The sequence below is a fragment of the Typopeltis vanoorti genome, chromosome 9 (assembly GCF_054136105.1).
Source record: "Typopeltis vanoorti isolate ZY-2024b chromosome 9, IOZ_Tvanoo_1.0, whole genome shotgun sequence".
NCBI lineage: Eukaryota > Metazoa > Arthropoda > Arachnida > Uropygi > Thelyphonidae > Typopeltis > Typopeltis vanoorti.
The window spans coordinates 24,774,447-24,800,716 of record NC_143557.1 but is presented as its reverse complement, the minus strand read 5'-3'; the positions used below and the strand labels follow the sequence as shown (position 1 = coordinate 24,800,716).

Here is a 26,270-nt window from a genome sequence, read left to right as displayed (position 1 = left end):
CAGCTGATTTTAATAAGTAGCGATGATAAAGACAGGCCTATACAGACACAGATTTTCCCAAATGTATTTTAACTGCATTATTATTTACTTCAGCCGTACTGCATCCTGAAATCCAATAATCGCCTCAATAAAAAGACGGCTGATTTCTGAATGGAGCTACCCAAACTGAAACTTTAGTGAAAGGATTTGTTTTAAAGTAAAGAGGTGACAAAACTCGGAACAGATTCCGAGAAATGCACGGTTTCTTTACCTATCAGCGTCGATTGTGAAAAACCTAAGAGGTTAGGGGATTAGTATGTTTGATGATAAGGGAATTTTTAGTGTACTGCATTGAAAAGCAGAGGATTTAGTTTCAGATTGTGTTCTATCCATTTGAAGATTCAATTATTTGTATTTAGCCCTTTTCGTCTCTGTTTGTTGCTGTGCCTAATTTAATTATTTCTGTGGTTTTTATTATTACAACATGATTCAACAAAAATATTATTACAACAAAAGTATTTTTCATAAAAAACCATTTAGATGGAAAGATGTGCGCTGATAATCAAGCTAATATCTAAGCTTTTGAGATCCTTCCTATACAGGAAGAAATTTTTGTGTTAATAATCCAAAAATATTTGGGTTATTATTAACCTAAATATTAGGTTGGTAAGTAGTTAGCACGCAATATCTAGCTGCTCAAGATCAATTATTAACCCAGCCTTTGTACTGAGTGGTCTGTTTCCACTCAATGCGTTCTGATCACAATTTCTGAAAGGAATACAATCTGAATTTCTTGCTAAAGAAAGTACAGCACCTTCCCGTTCAGTGAAAATATAAATTAAGGACTGTGAATAATGCACTTCCAAGATGTCACTGATATCCATAGAAGGTTCTAGTTCCATCCTCATAGAAGGAGATACCAGTTAACAGTCTACAAATCTGAATCGTTTCGCTGATGAACCGTTCAGGTAAATTTGCCTTCTTCCAGTCTGGACCTCCGACAGGCTAGTCTCCTTACAAAATTGAATGTACGCAATGTCAACAGGCTAACTTAAGTAATACGCGTAGATTCTGAGAAAAGAGATCCTGAGACATGCTCTCAGAATCGATCTGTACATCTCAGCGCTCATAAACTTTTTCTCACTAAGAATCCCTTCAACTATACTGCTAACGTCGCTTCTCCAATAAGAAGTTTAGATAATAATCTCGAACATATTCTTCCCCTACATTTCGTGTAAAGGACGAATTTAGAAAATTCACCTTCTTTTATTCCACCTTGAACTCTCATTAAAAAATATCGGCTCGAGCATATTTGTAATCATTCACTCACTTACCTGCCAACCGTGATGGTTTTGCTGAGAAGAATACTCTGATCTCTTCCTTCTCGTTTATATAAATGAATCAGATTGGAAGAACACCTACGGCAAATTGTTTAAATACTGACCTACTTGTTTATATACTGTGGGAGAAGAGTAATCTAGTCAATTCTACTTCTAAAATCCAGTCCGATATTATATCACGTTAAAAGCAGTCCACCTCATCTAATCTCATTTTCGGTTCCAACTGGGTACCAAGTAAAGAACAATTTTAGTGTGATTACTCTTCAGCTACCGTCAGTACTTCACAGAGCAACTACCTATATTTTATAGTCACAGATCCGTCAACCAACTGTAGAGTTGTTGGTGTCAAACCTTCACTAAAAACTGTGGATGCTCTACAACAGAAAGCAATCCGATTGATTGCACCATCCTGGTCTACTAGAAAAATGATAAGATATATATTCAAAGAAACATTTGTGTCACAAAGAGACCAGTTTTAAAAATACGCTCTCTCAAAAAGCATAAATATAATAATAAGTGTTATATCATGGAGCGAATCCTATTGCAAAATTCGTTAAATATTTCAGTCGTATAGCAAAATCTATTTTTATTTCTCCTTTCTCCAAGCGTACATCTAATTCTTCTAAGGTACTGTGTGTAAATTTAATTACTAGAAGATCTTAATGCACTTTAAAAATGAGTGCCATTTCAAACGAAGAACAATGAGGAGTATAAAGTACTAGAACAAAATTCGCTTGCAGTCCTATAAGAGTTTCTATTAAATAATCGATTTCTGAACTGGGAAACTATTCCCTTGGTAATGCCGATGCAGTAAGCATTACTTCTCATTTCTTTCATAAAAACGTCTTTGAAATGAGGTGCAGACAAATACGCGGTTGATGACCTAGTCCTAAATGAGAAAGGATACAATCAGTTTGACTGGCGAATTCCAGCAGAAGGCATAACTTCTAATAATTAGAATTTATGCACTTGTAATGTCAGAGGTTTTCCAGCTACCGTCTAGCACCCGAAGGTAGCGTGAGAGGATGCAATGATTCGGGCTCTCAGTACGTTTTATCGACGTTACATAAATAAACCTATTTGTAGAACAGGTTCTTAAAAAGACTGAGTTCCAGGTGAACGTTTTGTGAAATATTCTTCGTATTCTATCCATATTCAATGAAGTCTCCGAGAAGATCATCATAAAACCAAAGTTCATTCGAGTTCACTGGAAATATATGCTGCAAACGATAGTTTTAATACGTTCCATGCTGAAGTTATTTCCGAATATTATATGCTGCTAGTGTTATGATAATATTCCGAATCAACCACATAAGTAAATACAAAAATATTTTTCATTCATTACTACAAGATGTGAGAAAAGAATTTTAAAAAAATAAAAAATTGACACGGAATTCATACGTTGAACTGTTCCCACATATAGGGAAAGTTACGTTCAAAACTGTTATATCATGATTTCGATTTCAATACTGTAATTAATGTTTGTTCAGTTCTCTTTCACACATAAAATTATGCTTCTCTCCTTTTTCTGTGATTTTCGAAGTAACGTTGCTTCATATTTCACGCGCCCGCATAGCGTCGTAGTAACTGCCATGACCGTAAATCAACGGAAGAGAGACTTATGGGTTCCGTTCTATTCACTGACTAGAGAACGGTTTTGTGAAACTTTTTCGGAACCATTCTAAAGTTATTCGATTTCGATCTTTGAAATAAATAAGTAGGTTTCTTTTTTTGAAGAAAAACTCGAGTTTTAACCCGTCGATTTCGATTGACCATAATCAACACCAGTTGTTTTTCGGAATGTCATTGTTTTACATCGTGAATGGTACACTCAGATTTCAGGAATTGTTAAAAGTAGAAACTTAAAAGTAAAAGTCTTAATATAGAAAATAAGTTAAAATAAAAGTTAAAAGTAAAAGTCTTAATAGGTTATAAGAATAAAAAATCATTATAAATTCAGATCTAAATTTGTAATCCAGGTCACAGCTTCAGGAGCCGCTTGTAAAAAATCATTCCAGTCATTCTGATAAGCATGAAAGGCGCATTATTTTACAATATGTTACACAGTCTGTCGTGGAGCACCACAGTCACATACTGGAGATGACTGCCTGTTCCATTTATAGAGCGTATCTCCACATAGGTCATGGTTTGTCCGAATCCTATGATTTGATAGGATCAAATCATTTGATGTAATGATTTGATCACTTTTAAAGATGTTATTCAAATGTTCTTTCGTATTTTCCTTCCATATTTTCTCCCACTTTGATAAAGGATTAAAATTATTTAGACTTGTTTTTCTGCTGCTCGTAGTGATGAATGGCGAGATTTCAACCTATTGAAGTTAAGAGTTGGGAGATCCTAATGAATAGGTAGGTTTGGATTACCTGCAATTTTTTGAAATTCACGGACTAAAGAATTCGATCTACGTAGTTCTGTAGGGATAATGGCTGGTAAAAGAGGTAACCAATAGGTTAGAGTCGATCTAATAGCGCCTGTAATTAATATTAAGGTATTATTCAATTGAGAATCGATAATCCTTGTGTAAAGGTTATTTAGCCACACAGGAACACAATATTTAGCACTTGAGAATACCAAAGCAAGGGCTGTTGTCCTAATAGTATAGGCTCTTCAACCCCAGGTAGTGCCACAGAGTCTCTGTAGAATATTATTACGTGTCCTTAGTTTGTATGACAAGTTTGAAAGATATTGTCTGAAAGTGAGATAACGGTCAAGTGTGACTCCCAAGTACTGAGGGAATTTATTATACACCATAAATGTGTATGGAAGTATGGTGTTGTTCAATTCATTTTTTAGTCCCGCATTTGCCAAGTTATTATTTAGATGAAAACAAGATATTACTGCTTTGCTCCTCCTATTTAAACAGTCTCCATCTGTTAAAATATTCATCCAGTATAGTTAAGTCAGCTTTTAGAATTTCTTCTGTACAACTTATGCATTTATGCTGTGTAGTTATTGCTATATCGTGGGCATAACAAAATTTCCTTGATGTAGTGACAGGAAGATCAGATGTATACAGATTGAATAATAAGGGAGATAAAACAGATATCCCTGTGGCAATCCATTATTTAACTTCCTTTTGCAGCTAGTTTTATTACCTGTAGCCACTATAAATCTTCTATCTCTTAGCATATTGTTAATAATATGGGCTATTGTTTTACATGGGATAATTTTATATAATTTATATAGAAGGCCTTGTCTCTAGACGGTGTCGAAGGCTGCTGACAAATCGATGAATGCTGCTGCTGATGTTTTTAAACCTTTTTGAAAACCAGCTTCTATGTGAGTTACTTCTATGTGAGTATTATACTATAATACTATACTATATTATACTATAATATAAGCAATAAGACGAAACGAATGTATCAATGTTTGTTGGCAATGTTCAGGAAATGCATTTTCAATTTTAATTAATTTTTATGTTTATCAAAAGAAAGGATATCGAAACATTAATTAATAGCACTAATAAGAGGCGAATAGTGAAGTGTCTCTGAGCAGAGTTCCTCTTGAATTTTTTTAAAAATGTGATAACACCCCACGAAAGATTGTAAACCTATAATACGTTAGTACTATCAGTGGGCTAAGGATTGTTAATATTTGTATTTATTTTTACCTAATCCGGAAACCTTGCTACAAACGTGGAATTTTTTGAAGTCACTACAGGCCTCCAAAAGACATTAAAATCAGAAAGAGCCATGTCCACTGCCGGAATCAAATCCGCAGCATGTTGGTTGCAGAGTACATGCGCTAACCATTCGTCCAACCAGGCTGGAGCGATGACTGTCTAGTTACCAAGGAAACTCCTAATCTCTCGGTCACTTTCGAAACTTTTTTTAATTTTCAAATATAGCTTTACTTTTTGATTATAAAACATTATTGGCTATGAAAACATTTTTTTTTTTTTTTTGACAATAAAACAAACGCAATGAAACGATTATAAGTAAGTTTTCTTTAAAACTTACTGTAGCACTTCGAGGTATGATCAGCCGAAACGAGAGAACAGAATAAGTTTCCCTTGAAAACAAATACTTTCGATAAGCTATAGTCCTACGAGCAACCTTTATCCTAAAATTTATTTGCCCAGAAATATGTCATTAGCTAGTCACTGCTAGACTGTTTCTCATTTTCTGGAAAAGATGATTAAGATCATTTGAAAGTCATCACTTACAATTTTAATCCATTGATTATATACTTATTAGTGGACAAAAATGTCGATTTTTTTTGCCAAATATGCCATTCCCAAAAGTGAATCCGACAGATTCGAAATAGAGCAGAAATGACACCTCCTTAAAATGCATGACATTTATCTACTCTTCTGAGATAACGTAAATGTATTCAACCAAGATGAACAGCTGCTTAAAACAATTTGATTCTCTAATATCTAGATCAAACTAGACCAAATCTAGATCAGATTGATCAATTTAAACACACTTTTAGCTGACATTTTATTATGGATCCCGATGCTAAAATCCATTCTGTAGTTTAAGAGGAAATCCATGCAGACAGAGACACACAGAAACGATAAGGCACTGTATTATCAGCGTTATTGGGAAAAAAAATCGGGTTTTATTCCAAACATAAGTCTCTAAAAATTTTAGCTAAAATTTTGTAGCTGAGAGTCATATTGCATTTATAGTACACAATTTAATGATATTAATAATTATGAACATCAAATTATTCTAATTCTTAATTTTAATAAAAAATAAATAAATTTTGCTCCTCATCCGATATATCGACTTACTTTACTTCTTTTAGCTGATTAATTGAAATATTTCAAGATCTTATAATAGAATTTAATTGCATTTGTCACCGAAGTAAACGCAGATCAAGTATCTGTTACTCATTTATGTCAATTAAACAATAAACACACTTAATATGCTTCAATTATCGAACGTTTCGAGGTTTTGTAGTACACGGAAAAACATAACCAACGTAACCTCATTATTACACTAATAAAATGGCGAATTTCTACCAGAGACAAGCACCATAATCAATGAATCAACAATAAGAACGTGTCATTCCCACGTGAAAAGAGTAAAGCAGTACTGTCCAGATGCTCTGAAGTCCTAACTACATTATATATATAAAAATGACAATCAAATTAAAAATAATAAAATTTAAAAAAATAAAGAAATACTCGTATGTAAAAATTAATTAAGAATATCTGTGTGAAAAAGAACATTTTTTCAAAAAGGGGTATAACATAATCTCATAACATCTATTAAGATCGGGACAAATATTTAGCAAGGTTTCATAGCTTTCTTTATACAATCTTTATACAATTGCTTCAATTAGAAGCGGTTCCATAAATTCCTTTAATTTATAGGACTAGAACTTTTTCCAAATAATTATGCGTTGATCGGCAAGTCCACATTTGTTCCATGAATGGAATTTAATATAGCTTAGATGTTGCTCACGAGGATCAGCTGCTGATGTGAATTCATCCTGAAGATGCTCTTAATACTTGGGCAAACATTTTATGCAATTCAACTCCCAAGTGATCGTATATTTTTTTTTATCGTTGGGAATTATTACAGATAAGACTATAAACAAATGATAACAAGGCATTCATTTATTCCTAACCATAAACTAATTATGAGTACTCACCCAGGTGTTGGTACATTTCAAAGAGGGGTAAGTATTCATTTACGTTTATAAATTTTCGATTAATTTCCATGTGAGGGAGAATTTCTCTGCTTTAGTTATATTTCTTTGGCTTAATTGGAGCTTCGATAAAAAGGCATTCCTATATAGAGAAAGCGAAGGGATGGGTGGGGATAACGAGAAAGAAAGAATTTATATTCTTGTCATCCATTAAAACTAGGGAAAGTATTCACTAGGGAGATTACTGGACCAAATGCATCGACCTCCGTGCACGATCTGCTTTTCCTGCACTCTAGTCTTTGCAGAGTATGCACAAGGGACAATTAGGAGGTATCCCTTAACAGTATTCATCCCTCACTAGTGGACCTCAGGGCTGCTCGTAATGTAGCTTCACAGCTTGTGTTGAGGAAAGTTTGTTCGAGTGCGTTATAGCATTCGAGTGCGAGGACGAACATTCGGGAATTCTGTTGCTTGTTTATATCGCTAATATTTCTGACTCGCCATTGTAATAATCGGCACTTGTTTCTCTGTTCACTTGAGACACATCATACTTTTTGTGATCGACTTTAGTTAACGTATTATATTGCAATATATTATTTCAAGAATTACAAATACTTTTAAAACTGTGTTGTTTTTAACGTGAATAAGTTACTAAAAATAACATTGCAGTTTTGGCTATCGTAACACACGAAATTATCCGTTTATCCTATGAACGAATGAAGTTCTTGAAGCCACCATAACAGGTGCTTCGACCATTAACTGTACAAATACGAACCGAAAACGAAGTTTTTTTTATGACTTGAGAAAACAATGTTCGCTACATCTACAACATTTATTTAGAATCACTTCTGTCAAGATCCAATGGAAACGTATCAGATTTATCTTCTTATAATGAATTAAAGCCACGTTATTTCACTCTCATACTATTTTTGCCTAGTTCAGCAATTTTTCTTTTGTTCAGGCATTCAATTGTTATCCATTCAGTTTACGTGTTCTAACCATTTTTGCTTATACTTAATTATATAAGAGTTTACTGGTTTTATATCAAAGGGCCAGATTTTTTTATTTTATTTGTTTTATGGTCTCTTATAGGGAATACCCAGTTGATTTTCTAAGTAATTTCATTTCTGCACTGCGGATTCATATTTAATTTTTTTACTGTTGATGTTTCACTTCCGCAGAGAAAGGTTGATTTGGATTCAACATTACGTACTCTGCTTTTTTTTTTTTTTTAAACTAAGATTAGTATAAATATTATAGTTTTGGTTCCATGATGTAATATTTAGCTTATTGCGATTTGAATCCAGTCATATTATCTAGTCTTCTGACTAGATAATATGGCTAGATTCAGATCCCAATAAGCTAAACATTGTCATATCTCGGGAATCCACAGTTCTTGACTGCCTCATTGGCCTGGGGATATCCCATCATGCTATGCAACGAACAGCAGGATGGAGGTTCGACTGCCACTGTGGGGTGTCTTTTGCTTACTGGAAACCTGCGTGCTTGAAAAAAAAAGTTTCAGATTCGATTTTGGAAACACCAGAGTGGATTTCCTTATTATTTAACTCTACCTTCTCACGGTTAAGAGTTAAATAATCCTTCACGCTGATTATCTATCAATGTTAAGAGCTGCATATATTTTTTGGTTCGCATTAACTCTCATTGGCTGAACTACACACGATGAGGAGGCAGAGCAACACGTTAACGATCAGTTTATTACTTGTTAAGTTATAAACTGATAATTTTATTCACGGTTATCAGCGATAGTAGCGCTTTTGCGAAGTTTCCAAAGAAATTCTTTGGAGAAATATTCCATTCACTTCAGAAATATACGTGGTCGTAGTTCCAACTTCAACAAAGCTCATTTTCATCTTCCGTCTGAAAAATCACACCTACATTTCCTAATAGAATCTCAAATTTCAGCTTAATCCATGGTTTGTTTTTCCCACTAACACTCGCTTTGACAGTTTTCTTCTCAGAGGTGGCATCTACATTATATTCTCTCTGGTACAGTAATACCTTGCATAGCGCGGTTAACAGGTGCCGAAAACGTTCGTACATCGCAAAACCGCACTATTTAAAATATTATTATAATATATACATTACAGTATAATGTGTGTCAAACTGACAATTACAGTATTGGTGAAAATAAATTAATTACACCTCATTTCTTTACTGCAAGATCGCCAGAATTACTAATTAATGCACACTGAAAAACTGCGAAGGATTAAATGAATCGGGGAAAAAAAAATAAAGATTTTTATTGTTGATAATTGAAGAGGAGTTTTTATTTGGAAAAATTGTATTTAAACGATGTAGTCAGCATAGCTTTTTCTTCATTTTCTTTGCATGCTTATCTTTATAACATCGAACAATTTGCAGTGTTTGCCGAACTTTGTTCAATGTTAGGATCGGTGTCCATAAGAAAATCAAAGCATCTTCTATTTCTCCGATAAAAATCTAAAGCACATTTAATGAGCACTTCAGTTACAGTTTCATCTCTCTTGTTCATATTTTGTTCAGTTTTTGTTGTTCTAGTGTTAAGCATTTGTTTTTGTTAGCTTCACAAGCTTCGTTGCATTTCCTCCTCCCATTCATAAACGTTTATAAAAGGGTTCTTGAATTTAATCAAAAATAAATAAAAATTGTAGACCGACCACAACTTTGCTGCACCAAAGCTGAAATACAACTAAAGCGTGAGTCGATATACAAATGTTACTGCAATGTGCTAAATCACTACTGTGCTGTTTTAAGAGTTGGAATGTCATGCATTACAGTGTCACACTACTGTTAAAATATTTTCAAATTGTTAAAATTATAAACCGTGCTATAGCGAAACTCGCGCTATGCAAGGTATTACTGTATTAGTTTAGAGCAACTTAGAATCTTCTTTGGCTAAAATATATCTGTTCCATTCTAGAAAATTTATTTGGTGTCTTGCACACAATCATTTTGTCATTTTCAACTTTTCATGAAGAGGGTACTTTTGAACCCGTAAACATTGCATCACATTTGCGTTAATAGCCCGGGTGTGCGGCCACAAACAGGGACACATTTGAGCCCTATCAACAGACGTACAGATGGTGTAGCGGGTCAAATTTTTAGTTTTGCAGTAGTTTTAAACCAACCAGAAGGCGAAGCAGGGTGTCCCTAAGACAATAGCACCCAGAAATCAGTGGCTGTGATTGGTTATTGTGTCAATCAATGCAATTGAATGTCGTCATTTGTTGTGCTTTTGTTTTCTGACTTTCATCTGTTTTGCGTGCGAGAAGTGTGATGTGTTTAGGACACCAATACCGACAAGTAATTTTCTATAAATAATTTGTAACTTTTTTACCCATATTTACAATGGAAAACCGTGCAGACGATCTACTGAATATCCCGTTATTTTCTGCCAGAGCTTTCGTGGATTGTATGATTATATTCCAAAGAGTTGGAACTTGTGTATAAATAAGTAAAACGACTTATTTCAGCCTTTCATTGGTTCAATCAGAAAAAATGATATCCCAAGTGATTACGTTTTCCGATTTCTGTGCGTATGATATGGCTGTATTTAAAAATCGTATCAAAATTCAAATTATTCGCATGAATCATAGTTATTTTTCATTTGTCATTTACGCTTTCCATATTTAAACTTATATTAATTGATAAATTAAAGTATTCAATGTTATCCTACATTTAATTGCATTGGACCAATTTCAGACATCAATAAAATGCAATCAACGGTCAAATCGATGTGAATTTTGTAGCGCGCGTTGTATAAGCCAGATGACAGCACAACCAACCTAAATGGGCATGCGGCGCCACTGATGGATATACAACCTTTGTTGGGCGAGAATCACGTAAAAATTCAAAATCATCACTCATTATTAGCATTAATATATTACCAATATTGCCTTCTTAGGATTTTAAACAGTGACTTCATTACTTCCTGCTTAGCAAGGAGTGACTTCACCACTGAACACACACACACACACACACCGCCTGCTGAATTAGAAACGTTCATTTAGTGCAATGTTGAACCTCCATTAGCCCGAACATATGCAGCTTGGCATAAATTCCACAAGGCGTTGGATTGCATCTACAACATACCAGTCGTTCACCAGAAAAATCCTTTAAATGTCTCAGATTTGACTGAAGAGGACTTTTCTCCAGGATCTGTGTTTTTAATGTGTCCCGTATATTTTCAGTGGGGATCAGATCTGGGCTTTCTGGTGGCTACGGAAGATGGTGGAAGTCACTGTCATGCTCGCTAAACCATTGCGCGATGGACTGTAGCATTGTCATTCATGAAGCAACGGATAAAAAGTCAACATTGCAGGATATACTTGCTCGGCAACAATGTTCAAATATTCTTGGAGGACACCTGACCTTTCAGCAACATCGAGAGACTCGTTCTGTATCAAAAGAGCTTTCCCCACATCATGACACCACCTCCAAAACTTTGAGTTGTAGTTACATGGCAAACTTGGTTCATTGCCTCATGGAACTACCGCCAAACTCTTTGACTACTACCACCAGTAAGAACAAGGTGCACCATGAATCGTCGGACCACATGACTTTTTGTTAGTCTTCCAGTGTCCAGTCACAGTGTTCCTGACACCAGTGTAGACGAACTTTTCAGTTCTTAGCTGAAATCAGTGGTTTCCATATAGACATGCGACTGCCAATACCGATCCTCTTCAATTCCCTGCACACAGTTTGATGAGATATGAGTCGGGAACAGCCTTCATTAAATGCTCCGGTCAATTGCTGAGCAAAGGAGTTTTGTTTGCAAGTGCAAGCCTTCTCAAACGAGAACGATATCGTTCCCGACAGACTGCCTTAGGACCGCAGTTACTCCTCTCAGACAAGTAATGTGGGTTATTTTTCCACTGATTAAACACCGAATATCTCACCTTTTGAGAAACTAGTAAGCTCTGCTGTTTTCAAAATCGTGGTTCCAGACGGACACCCATAATAAGCCCTTAACTCCGAAAGATCCTTTGTTTTTCTCATTGTGATCAACACTATAGATGATTACTGACCAGCAACATTCTTAAGCATTGAGTTACCACCTGTTGCCTGGAACAAGTGGTAACGCACGTGACCAAATAAATGACATACACGCTACGTATGTGACGTTTACGTACATCTACATAAAGGTTTCTAATTCAGTGGCCGTTATATGTATTAGCTCTGTACAAACCACAAATCCATTCAGTTGTTTATCTAAATAAATCGCAAATCCATTAAATATATGAATACTGTTCTTACATTTGGAGATGATGCTCCAAATAGCTCCCTAAAATACTGAACTATGCGCAGAAGAGCGCAGTTAGGTTGATTAGTCTTTCATCTCTCGCCAATGAACTACATTCTCTATCATACTGATGTTCTGTTTCAACTCCTTCACAGTTCATCTCCAGACTCATTCAACAAAATTTTTCTTTCTCTCCATTCATTGCTTCTGCTGCTGCGTTTCTTCTTCTTCCTTCTTATGTATTCCTGAGTACAATCTACAGGTCGCCGAATCCAATGCTAACAGTTATCTTCTTTCTCCTTACCTTTCTACATCTCAAGGATACTAATATGTTTCAGGTAGAGCAATCTCGTGGATGGGATGATCATAGTAAAAAAATAAATAAAATTATGCTTGCTATTAGATGATGATAATAAATACGGAAGTGGACTGACTTCTTTGTGCACAATATTGATAAAATAATCCTGTAGTATACCGAGTTATATATTCAAACCATTGACCTCATTTTTTTTTAAAATGAATAGAGAATATCATTCTGCTAAAATCAGTACAATTAATTATTAATTGCATAGATTAATTCGAATACATGGATGATCTTGTCAAAAAAAAAAAAAAGAGAGAGAATGCACAGTTTAAGATAGACCTCATCGGTGAGATTCACTCAACTGTAACATCTTTAAAGACTTTCCAAGTAAATCCAATTTGTGCCGCTTTTTCTAACTAAAAGCCTACGTATTTAGAAAACAATTCGCACATAAAACGAAATTCAAAAAAATTTCACTTGTGTCACTTTTCTTGCCGGGATGTGAGATTTGCTACAATTCTGCACAAATGTAAAAGAGGTTTCAGAGCATGCTGGTGATTCAAGGTGTTTTATAAAATTATTAAATTTTGAATTATACGTCATATTTTATAAGCTTGGTTTGACGAGGATTTCACAAACACCTATGTTCGTCAGTCAGTTAGCTACATCGCGCCAAATTGTTTATGTGGCGTATGATTTTCGTACATCGGTGTGTTCTCAGGCAGGTCTGTTATTTGTAGGAATAAAAATCAGAGCTTCAGGGAAGAAATGTCTTCTGCTTATGAAACTGTCTAACTCAGAATCCGCATAAAGGACCTTACAGAGTGTTTCTCTTGCTCTGCAACGGAATTTAAGCTAACCTTCTTGAACTGTGTCACTACTGACTGCACTACGGAGCAGAGGATAAAAGAACATAGTATAAGCTTAATGAAAAAAAATCTATTGGCGAAAGCGAAAAGCTTAAGGGGAAAGAAACTTTGGATAGAATAGAATAACCACAGGGAAAAAAAGCCGGAAAAAAGGATGTCTCTCCAGTAAATAAATAAATAAATGTGTGTGTATATATATACACACACACATGCCCGCACGCACACTTAAATCTACTTAGTAAGCCACAAATTCCAACATTTTTCATAGCTGTCCAAAATACTAAATCACCCGTCTCTCTCTCTTCCGCTCGTGCGCATTTGTATGTATCTCTCAGGGTTTTTTTTAATATTTTTTTATTTAGAAATAAACTATTCTTTTCAGTCCATATACTATACAGAAGATTGCTCAGAGTATCTTCTCATATGCGAACTCCTGTTTCGTGTCATCTGTAAGAACATCATATACTCCTATACCTTTGTTATAACGTATTGCGACCAATAATAATATTAGTCTTAATATACAGTATTTGTCTCATCATGGCGTACCATTATATGTATTTCTGAACAATAATGTAAGATTAATAATAATGTACACTTAATCATGTAGCGCTGTCACGGTAGCCTGCATAGCCCTTGAGTTTACATATCAGAACATTGCTGATGATGACGTATTATTATTTAGCACTCTTAGCATAAGTAAACGAAATGATAATATTTTCACTTAAAATAAAATTATTGGGTATATTTTCAGAACATCGATTACTACTGCTACAAACGTTTGGATCATACAAATAAGAAGGAAACCTAGGAAATTGAGGGGTTCCCTTATTTTGAGAAACATGCTTTCCTCCCTAAGTTTCCGCCAGATGTGTGGTTTGTTCATAATGCTCACAAAGAGAAGAATCCTGTAAATAATCATTGGCATTCGAGTCTTCTTCATGTTAGACTATAAAGAAATTGAAAGTTTCAGTCTGATTATCAACTATTGTTGGGGAAAACATTCACGTTAGATTCTCTTAAAAATAGAGAACAGCTATAAAACCACGTAACAGATTTAATGGCAAAGGGGAAAAAGAATATAAAAAAAAGAAAAATTCTAGACTTATCCTGTACCATTAAATTAACTCGTAAGTAGCCAACGAAATTTAGAATTCTCTTAAGCTGTGAGCTAGGATTCAACCTCACGTCTACTATTCGTATGGATACTCAATGTAGCTGAATTTACAGATTGCTAAATTTGCATTTAATCACATGAAAAGGAGGTCCGAAATTTGCGTAATAACACTGATCTGCAAATCACGAAGAATGCTAAAATTTGAAGAAATGTTCTAGAAGATCGAATGATTTGTAATTTATTAACGTGATGGTAAAGGCAGCACTACACAACCTGCATCCATGACAGTAATCTATTAGCATCGATCTTTTGGCATTGGCCTAGTTTTAATTTCAAGGGAGGAGCAGAACTACCGTTATTATTGAATAATAATGATAATTATACGCTGGGGCTTATGTTATAATTAATCGTAATACATTACAACCTGGGATAAGGAGTGAATAGCAACATTTTCAGAGTAGAGGGAGAATCGACTATATTTTTAATATGCAGACCTGCAAAACGTATGTATATATATGAGAAAAAAATTATCATCATGAGCGCGCGTGTACGCACAACCACACATGACCGGAATGGACAGCGGCTTCCATGGGTTTAAAATCTCACTGTAGCACGGACTTATGGGAAAATGCGGTGAATGAATTTCATCGCCAAATGTGTGGCCAATCAAACTGTACACGGCCTTATGTACGGAAAGTACACAAGGATAAAAATTTGCGGTGTGTAATACACTTCCACATTCTCTCAAATATTGGAATAGTTACTGAAACGGATTTAAGTACAAAGATTCCCCCGCGATCAGCTATGAAGAGGCACCACAATCTACACGTACAACTGACAGAAACCGACAGCAAAGCTGTAGTTTTTTATAACTACACCACCGAAGTCGAGTCGGCAAGTTTTTGTTTAAATATTGCATATTTTTATCACTTGCACTCCCCCCCCCCGCGCAAAAAAAAAAAAAAAAGCGAAAACAGGATACTTAGTGCAATGGTAGTGCGACGCTACAGGAAGGAATGATAGGCGACCGTTTCAACGGAAAACAGCCATTTTCTAATAGTATTCTCTAAATTATTTAAATTAAGGGGATATTAAATCCCACATTGTTTCAAAACCGAATAAGAAACTCAAAGATCGGAATCAAAGAGTTTCATGCCGAATATAGTATAACTATAAACGTATCGGCGACTACTAGCGTAAGCTAAAGCACGTAGTCCAAGTACGTAGTACAAACTAGGGCAACTCGTAGCAAAGGTGGGGAAAGTTCTGATCGCTATTCTTAGTATTTTCCATAATGTAAAACCCATCTCATAGGAGATGTATGATGTTATACATTATGGTGGGCGGTCAATACCCAGACCGGTTTCGATTTTTGTAAAAGTGAAACGGGCTCTAAAAATAAGACGATTCCGAAAGATCGCCAAACTCAGCGTTGTTCCACTCAGTGACAGGCTCACCCTATCACCGAGAAGAACTTCTCAGCATTGGCTCTACCCAGTGGCAGGCTCACCCCACCACCAAGCAGAGCCATAATCTCAGCGGTGGTCCCACTCAGAGACAGGCAAAAACCTACCTCCAAGCGGAGCCTCTCAAAGCCAGATCCGCCCCCGACCGGTTTCCACCCTCATTGGCGTCTCATCAGTGAGTAGGTAGACCAGAGTATAGGTAGACCAGAGTATAATTCTAAGGGTATAGCGAAGAGAACTTATATACTCTGCTATACGAGTTGTCAAAAAGGTGCACGCATAAATCATTTGAAATAAAGAGGCAATAGGCTTCATTTCGGCGATGTAAACATTATTTAAATTAAAATGATATTAAATCCCACATTGTTTCAAAACCGAATAAGAAACTCAAAGAAAGATCGGAATCAAAGAGTTTCTCACGGTTTTGTGCCTAAAATATCAGTTTTACCATTTGATTCTGAAGTGATTGTGATCTGTTAAGTTTGTAGCCTGCGCAGAATGCGTATGATGTAATTGTGTATCTTAAAATGGTTTCACCTAATGCCTTGTAGATAATAATAATTGTAATATAAACAAGTTTAATTTAAAGCGTGTTACAAAATGCAAGCTTACCAAATATCACTTTATATCCAAAAGCAAAACGAAATACGATAAATAAAATAACTCCAACTAAGAAGACTTCACGTTTCAGTTTCGCTGCAGTACAGAAGAGCACATAACCGAAGGCTGTTTACCTCCTACGGTGTCTTTTCCGTTTAGAACAGATTACACAGCAGTATAATAATTATTTTAATACCTCTTTAAGCTCAGAATATTCCACGATATGCCACATTCTCTTTCAACAAAAAGACGTCTACTTAATTTTCTCCCAATTAACAAAAGCCCCTAGAAACAATTAAGAATTACGAAATGAAAGCAATAGCTTTCAGAGAAAACGTCATTCCACATATGATACGGGATTCGAACCAAGGTCTTTTGTCGTAATTATACAGTTATTTTACACACCGTCCTGCTTCTACTTCGAGCAATTTAAATTATCAATAATACTGGAGATATGTAAGCGAAAGTTCAACACCTAGAAGAAAATAAATCACATATACAAGAAACCAACTAAAGCCAACATGCGAACTGCAAAAACACCTTCAGAAATACGCAGGAGACAACAGTATTGTGCAAAAATCAATTAAACCGATGTTTATTACCAAACAGATCAACTACCACCTTCGAGACTTCGTTCCTAAAAGCTTCGGAAAGACGTGAACCAATACATCAAAGTCAACAGCAAACTATTTAATACCGTTCGCATCCAAGAGCCAACTTGCTTGACTGAATGAAAACAGTCCTCTGCCATTCAACTGAAAGGCTGTGAATTCCAATTCCAAGGTGTCGCGATTGCTTTAAGTGGTAAACGATAATCGCTGTACCGATGGTGTAAGACCATCGCCCTGTTTATTGGAAGACTGAAGCGGCGTGAAAAGTAATATATGTGCGGACTCTGGATAACCTGTAGATAATCCGAGGATCTGAGGATATTTCGTGGATGGATTTACATGGAAAAAGAGTAAGGAAAAAGTGTCTATCCTTAATTTATATTAATAAAACAAGGAATGTTTAAAATTTCATTGAAATATTTATCGGTACTCCCCCCTTCCCACTAATAATCACAAATTGCATCATCTGAAACTAACGTCTCGATATGCCGGTGATTTGATAATAGAGTATCAGCCTAAGAAATATTATAAAAAAACCAGTTCGATATCGGAATTATTCCCAACAAATTAAGCACACAGTATTCATTCATTCTTTCATTTCCTTTGTTATTAGGCGCATGTTTATTTTGCGAACTCTCATTATTCGGCAAGATACGACGCTGAAAAATTACTTCTCCTCTCAATGAATCTCGAAATTCATCCTTTCCTTCTGCCTTTACATAATCAAGAGTTTTTTTTTTTTCCCTTAGAGAATATCCTTCACTCATCTACCATGTCCTTCGTCATGTCTCATGTCCTTTGGCACTACTGTCAATTGATTTCGAGCGGTGATTTCTAATCCTTCTTTCCCCGAGATTGCTATTTCCACTCATTTTTACTTTCTAACCGAGTAAATGAAATAATTCTTACTGAAATGTAAATTATAAATTTATATTAGTTATAAATTTTAATCTACTGTTCGTATTCTACGAAAAAGCGCCACCACTCGATAGAGAACTCTTTGATTATCGCAGATATGCCAGCTATGCCGAATGTTTATAAGATCGTATTGTGTACATTTAAGGTCAGTATTTTTCATTGTTCAACCAAACCTAGGTTTATGACTAGATGATGAAAATTATATACATTTTGTTTTCACTATAATTGGATCATTTGTACTGGCAAAACGATTCCAGATGATCACTATCATCTGCAATAATCGCTTCGATGAAATTTGATGAAATTTGGTGTTTACAATTAAAATGTGTTAAAATGGCAAATTAAGCACAAACGGATCCAAGTTGAACTTTTGTGACAGTGAATGGTTGTCTATCATCTTTTTCTTATCTTGATTACATAAGATACCTAATGTTGCCATTAAAATAAATAAATAAATAAAAACAGTCATGAATTATTACAATCCTTTGGAACATCTTTGCCAGATTTTGGCGAATCCGATTATACACCTCCAAATGTTCAAAGTACCTCATAAATTAAAAGAATTCCATCCACGTTGGTTGTGGCTATACATAGAACTCTGATTAAAACAAAAATTGAGATGGTCGAGAAATTTTTATATTGATCGGAAAATAATAATAATAATAATATCAATTAAATGCGTCCTTAATCCAGAAATGACTTACGTATGGCCCAAAGTGAAAAACGAATCTAATAGGTGTATAATTATAGGTGTCTTTCATAAACGAAACTTGCATTTAAATCTAACAGGGAGGATTTCTAATAAAACTAACATTAAAAATTAAAAACTAAAAACCACAGGAAAAAAATAATAAAAAATACAAAATTGACGCGTGTGTGCGCGATGCCAGCAACATTTCGTTTTATTCATGCACAATTAATTTAAAATATATACGACAATATGCAGGTAAGTTTTACGTGTGCTGTTCATTATATTTGGACGTATAGGGTAAAATGGGTTGCTTGTGCATTCATTTATCATACATCATTATAACGATGATTAATGAGCCGTACACCCTTCGACGGCCTGTAGTTTTTTACAAACTCAACACGTGTGCAAACATGTTCTTGAACTCCACACAGAATGCCCTTTAAAATTGCGTTCAGATGCTGATATTAATTACTATATGATGAGAGAAAGCTTTGATGTTACGCGTGCCGGGGAAACATATACATGATGTACATTTCTATATACATAATTTTATACATTTTGAGAGCTTTATTAAGCTGAGATAGTTGCATTTATGGGAGAAGCAAATATTATCTGATATTATGTACTTTAATAGTGTGCGTTCTTTGGCCAATTTTCCTTTTTTGAGATAACAAAATGCAAGTTTAAGGGAACAAGAAGAAGCATTTACACCTCCGTATGAGACCGACTAACTCGAATCCAGATTCTAAACGAAGACTAAATAATACCACGTCCTCGAGAATGCATCAGGGAGGAATTCGAAGACTGCGCGATTGATTTTTGATCGTAACTTATGCACATTTTGGAAATCAGCCTGAAAAGGTCTTTCAAAATCATGTCTTATTAGTTTCTTCTATCAGGACTCATCTCCCTTTTCCAAATACACAAACTTTGAATCTCTTCTTTGGATAAGAATCTCTCATTAACCAACCAAGGTTGAATTAATGCAGAAGCCATGTGGGAAATATATGACTTTTTCATTACTTCGACCTTGGTATCTCTTCTGAGTCTGGATCCCATTGATGAGACTTCAATAAAGGATGAAACCACTGTGGTAGTGGCCCTTCACATAATTCTAGCATTGCACACGTCCGAAAGGGTGTGTGAATTGCACTGTGGGATACTAAGGCAATTGATGTGGTACAAGTAGCTTAGTCGTGAAGAAGCTGCACTCGCAAGTTTTGTTTGGATCAATTATTCAACAATATTCCTTGGCAAGTTTAATTTAATTTATAACCAAGTGAAAAAAAAAAAACTTTATGCAACGTAACATAAGTATTCTGGAAAAGAATAAATGAGTTGTTCCTTCAAAAGTCAAAAATGTTAAATTGTAATTAAAATTGAAATTAAAATTAAATTTTTAAATTGAAATCAAGCAATGAATTCGTTTTCATTCTAGTTTGTGTTTCTTCTATTTAATACCGATGACACTTCAGTTTTCTTTTCATTCCTTCAAAAGTCATTCATACTTGTTCCCATGAAATGAATGAGTTCTTGTGAATTTCATTTTACCTTCTAAGACTAAATGTTGAACTGAAATACTCGGTAGGTTTGTTTCAATTTCGCGATCAGTGACGATACAGGATAGCATTTATGCGGCATCCTTTAGATATAAGGAGGCATGACGAGTAAACGAACAAAAATGCAAATATGCATGTTGTCCTTTTTATTTGTTCTAAACCAGACAAATGATGACTCATAATCAGCAGAGTAAGATGCAAATATTGCGGAAACGGCACTGCACGAAATGAAGAAGTCATACATATCACAAGCAGCTGTCGTTCTTGAGTTCAGAAAAATTTAATTGAAAGCATGCAGTTCAAACTCCAACGTGATTTTCGGATGAATATTTCAGTATCAATAAATTTCGAAGTGCTCGAACCCATCTCATGAAAATCCTGTGTAATCTGCTACAACGTCATTTTAGGTTTAATTCGAATACAGCATACACAATGGTATATAAAGGAAGCGACAAACTACAGCCTACATATCAGTCGCTCAGACAATATTTTCATTAAGTTGAGGGTTAGGTGAGAGAACGACTTTATTGAAATTAAGCTTTTCTGCTATTAATTTACCAATATACTATGAAACTAGTAACAAATAATACTAAATTCGATATATAAGATTAACAAAATTCTACCAAAATAATAACGATACTTGTGTTTCAGCATTGATCGCTTGGTAAACATGCATCCGTCTTTAGGCGAGTCAGATCCATTAAAAATAAACAAGATAAAAATTCAGTATGCAGGAACTTAGGAATCATAAAGATGAGAACAATAAAATTTATGTCCTTTGCTTAAAGAATTTCTTATTCACATAAAACAAAGCAATTGAGAATGAATGATTAATAGAACAATAGTTTGGTTCGATTTAGAATACTGAAGTCTTAGAAACGATGTGACAATCTAGAGACAAGACAAATACTGTACTTCGGTTTTGCTACAAACGTTAGAGAGAAGGAAAATACCAGGAAGTTGATTAACTTCGACAAAGGTTAGGAGAATGAATAAATTAAATTACAAAAGTAATTTTAGATTTTTGCAGGAGTTTCGTACTAAGGAACAAGTTTAAAGTAAGAAGGCTACACTTAAGTGAATATTCTTCACGTAAAAGAATCAACTACTGGAATAAACGGAATAAACTACGATAAGTATTTTAGTAGCACATGGTCACTGCCGTCTCTTGGATGTCGTATGGTCACCCCTCTACCTCCTTCACTCCTTTTGGGAGTAAAGTCTCTGCAGAAGAAGTGGTAGGATGACAATTCCCTTTCTACGCAGAATCAGCAAGAAAAATCAAAAACATTCCTGCGGACAGTAAGATTCGAACCCACAACCAGTCAGTTGGAAAGCGGATACGCTAACCGCGTAGTAGATATCTTAAACCAATTACGAGGTTCAGGACAAATATTCAAAAGGCATTAATTTAGTGTAAATGGTATTTCTCGCAATTTTAGTCAAATACAACAGTTTTATTGGGATTGTTTTTGATCAAATACATTTATTTATTACTATTCTTATTATCATTCTTTTTTCAACTTGGATCGGTCAACTTCTGAAGGTCTCTACCAATATTTTATTTACATTTATGTTCTCTAAATTTAATGAACTAATTAAGTATCCCTCTCTCTCACTCTCTCTCTCTCTCTCTCTCTCTCTCTCACACACACACACACACACACACACACACACACACACACACACACATGAAAAAGCAATGAAAAAAGCATAGGGACTGGAAGCCCATTTCTCATCCTTGTTGGCCGAGTGGACAGCTCTTCAACAAAACAAACTTTGTGTTTGAATCCCACTGTAGCATGTTTGTGAATATCAAAATAGCCTAATTGGCAAGCAGATGACTTTCATTTGGGGAAGCCTGGCGTGGCTTAAAAAAAGGCAATGCTCTTTCCAATTAATTCCTAAACAACGAGATTCCCTGGTAGGTCTCCAGTCTTTCGTGGTTTTATACATATTAACTCTACACGCGAAAAGTTGCAGAACCTACTGCACATCAATGTATTAAGTAGCCATATTGGGATGACTTAAAGGAAGAAATGTACCTGAAAAAAATCTCGAATGTAGTGCAAGGATATAGCTGAAAAAAAAGTAATATTTTCAATACTTTTTTGACTCGGAATAAAAAAAAACCCTAAAAAATATAAAAAAAAGAAAGATAATTAACTTTTTTTTTTCAAAAACGAGATAAATCCAATGCTTAGATCACTCACCATTACGTCATAATCTATTAATGGGCCACAACCCTGATACAGACTTCACATGGTCAATGCTGTTATTAATCTAAGTATTGGCAATAATATTCCTGTGTTTGTCAGTTTGATCCTTACACCTCTCTCCCAACACATAATATTTTCTTCAAGCTACAATCATCGATATTGCCAAATGTGAGTCGCGAAGAGCAGTTGGTAATGATTATTCTTAATTAACAAGCAGTGAAAATTAGCAGATCCCGCAGAGAAGAAACTATTTTCGAAGAGAAAACATTTTTTCCCTTCTCTTCGCATCGCTAATGTTAACTGTTTTTTCTCTTTTCTTATCTTTGTGGCTATCATCTTTAAATATACAACCTACAGAAGTGGAAGTTTACCTCTACATACTGATTTTTTTAATGTGAAAGGGATCAAAGATTCATTGACAACAGTGGGTTGTTGGATGCAATACTGAATCTATATTGACAAATACTACATTCAAGCGTGGTACGTTACAAGGGCAATGTTGTTGGCAATACATCAAATCATTTTGTTTCCATATTCATGAATTCAAGTTGCTTCAATATTTCATACTGACAGTCCTATCAATATTTACCTGCATACAATCAATCAGGATTACTGACAACATTCCAAATATTGTCAATAATAATGATCGTGTGAAGGTCACTTTAGTCTGAAAATACACTTCTGAATAAAATCAAATCGTTGCCTTACTAAGCCTACATCAAAGTGCGTAATCCGTTAATTAGTCCTCAGTTACTTCTCTCTATCTTTACATCAAAGCCTATCTGTGCTACCTTTCTCTTTTCCTTACACAACTCTGCAGTTATTTGGATATAACACCTTGAACACCGAGAGCGAGTAAGACTAACGGTATATTTGGCCTCGCACACTGACCTTTTCCGTGCTTGTTACTGTGCTTTCTCTCGCCCTGCTTGATTTAGAGAGTCAAGCTAAGCTGACAGAATGATAGAGTGGCTAAATATAGAAGAAAGAGTCCCAGACTTGACGAGACAGGGTTCCATGTAAGCACGTAACTGATGACAGCTAAAGACACAAGATCTACTGTCCGATTACTAAATTAGGGGTTCGGAGATTTTATATCTGTAAGTGCGTTGTTTTCATTGCCATTAAATTTGAACACGACAATCTCGGGTATGATCATAAAATATTTATTATACAAGGAGTATATAGCAAGACGAATATCAGCGTGAAAGCAAAAGGAAACGTGCGTGATGAATAAAACATAAAATGTTTAGTGAAAAATGATTTAAATCATACGCAGAAAACTTTAAATATATAAATATTAGAAAGCTCTGATTCTGTGGAGAAGGATTCGTAGACGATTTTTTTTGTGAAAAAAAAAAAAAAAAATTCTAGTGTGATTTCTAGTCCAATGAAAATGGCAATAACCTCACTCATGGATATAAGCTTTGATGTTTCCTGTTTATTCTTATTTTTAAATAAATATTTTGAATATAAACTCAAAGATGTAATTAATTTTTCTTCGGGATAGAGCAATGTGCTAATTTTAAAATAAAATCTATTGACGTCAATAATGATGTTTAGTATTATTACAAGAAACAGAATTGCATGCTTGGTTGTAAGGTAGCATCTTCGCTCTCCAGTCAACAAACACTGACAGGTTCGAATCCCACTTAACATGAATATCTGCAGTAAAATGTGTTTAGTTGCAAATGAATTTCATCGCTAGCGTGAAATCATCACTTTAAGTGACTTGGAAAAAAATTCCATTTTGTTCTTTAGAGCGGGCGGGATTGCTGGATTAATTAACGTCTCAGCCTGCCCGCTCGTGGCACTGGATGAGCTATAGGTCACTAACCTTTTGTGGGTATCTTTGACATAGAACCTGCTGAGAAATAAAAACAATAATAAACACTTCTTTTTTGGATATATGACACATCTATTTAAAAATTGTCGGCGGCACAAAAGCGCAGTAGTCCTGAAACCATAATGTGTTTGGAGCGTCACAGTGCGAAGCCATTTGTATTTCTTCTTCTTCTCCTTCTGAAAAGTGCAGCGTCATTGCGTTTTAACGAAGCAGACACCATGTTGTATACCTAAAAGAAGTATTTCCTAGTGGTTTTGCTACGCAGCAGGTTTCCGACACTAAATTGCATGGTTTCGAGATTTTTCAAAAATCCTCTGATGAATCCACTCGTTTTCCATTATTTACTTTCAGTCGTCAGCTAGACTTAAGTTATCACTCGCATTCTCAAGAACGATCCAGTAGAACAGGGGCCTCAGAAGAGGAAATACTGAATGCGGTTTATATTCCGTTATATATGTATATTGAGGAACTGTCGTTTATCTTGAAAAATTAATATCGTTTTATATGAAAGAGAACAAATTAACCAAAACTGAAGAAGACCAAGAATCAAAATACTTGATTGACAAATAGAAACCAATGATAGATTTAAGGGAACTATTGAGAATTTATCACTTAATAATCCTGTAATGGATGGCATCAGTAGTATATGGATCACTAATATTCAGAATGGATTCGGTTGTTTTGAATTCCGGTCAAAGCAACTAAGGCAACCAGGTTCAGTATTTTAGGGCTGATACTGCAGGTGTCATTCTGGTCGGTTGGCCTGTTTAGCGGATAAAAACCTTGCCACCTCCGTTTGCGATCGGCTAGCTCACCTTCAACTGAAAAGCCCTATGAATCAAGAACGGGTAAATAGAGTGAAAAATCTAACTGGTAAACGGATAAAACATCTATATTAATTTAAAAGTCATCGCATCCAGGCATTCTGTGGAACTAAATGATCAGAATGGAACGCATGGAGCTTTACACGAAGTCTTACGATGGTCATTCCGAAGGGTAGTAACGAGGATTTTAGGCAAATTTGACACAGTGGAAAAACGTTTATTTTATTTTATTTTACTGTTAGCTGTGAATGAAGAGGTCTTAAAAAAATTATTTATTTTTTTTAAGATTTATTTTCATCAGCTTAGGATTAAGGTCAGTTCCAATGATTTTAATTGGATAAATAAAGGGATAAAAATCATCTCCAGTGGTTTTAATCGGTGGGGGTGATTTTTCGGTGATTTTAATCCATAGGGATTAAAATCTGTTGATTTTAGTACTTGGTATTATTTTTATGTTTATCGTTGGTAAATTATTTAATCCCCATTATAGCGATTAGTAGTAAGAATCTCAGACGGAAAATTCAGAGAAGTTAATAAAGAGATTTCTGCTGTCAACTGGTGGATAAAAAAATATTAATTTTTGCATCGGTGTTGTTTTAGGCAGATTGGGTCTGTTAATCAGGTTGCATTACACAATAAGGCAAAAAATTCTCTCCTGAAATACTGTATAAATATTATAGCAGATGATTGTGAACATTTTTGTGCACCGTCCAACATTTTAGTATACATCACTTTTTTAAGGAAGGAAGAGTTAATAATACCAACGGTTCAAGAAGCCTACATTGGGTCTATTGTGTTATATTAGAGAAATACGAGAAAGCAAAAAAACAACAACAAAAAAAAATTATTTTACTTCAGGTTCATATTTATGAGGAATGTAATGCATGGCTTGTGGAATTAAAATTAGCAACTGAAAGAGGCATTCGGGTTTTATCCACTGATGCTTACCTAGCATGTATCACTTACTTGTAAGCAGATTTCGCTTATAGGGATTTTTCATAAATTTTCCGGGGTTTTAGTAAACATTTCTTTTATCACAACCTACTGTTGTGATATTGTTGTG

At 35.0% G+C, this 26,270-nt stretch overlaps 1 protein-coding gene and 1 long non-coding RNA gene across 2 annotated transcripts in view; one reads left to right on the top strand and one right to left on the bottom strand.

The window, feature by feature from the left end:
• LOC150102932 (netrin-1-like) overlaps window positions 1–26,270 on the bottom strand; it is a 178,203-nt gene that overhangs the window by 68,374 nt on the left and 83,559 nt on the right. The window lies entirely within an intron of this gene.
• Window positions 1–26,270, top strand: part of LOC150102933 (uncharacterized) — a 134,659-nt gene that overhangs the window by 45,599 nt on the left and 62,790 nt on the right. Inside the window, exon 2 of the long non-coding RNA XR_016548767.1 lies at window positions 4,527–4,634. This is a non-coding gene — a long non-coding RNA (uncharacterized LOC150102933). The remainder of the gene's footprint in view (window positions 1–4,526; window positions 4,635–26,270) is intronic.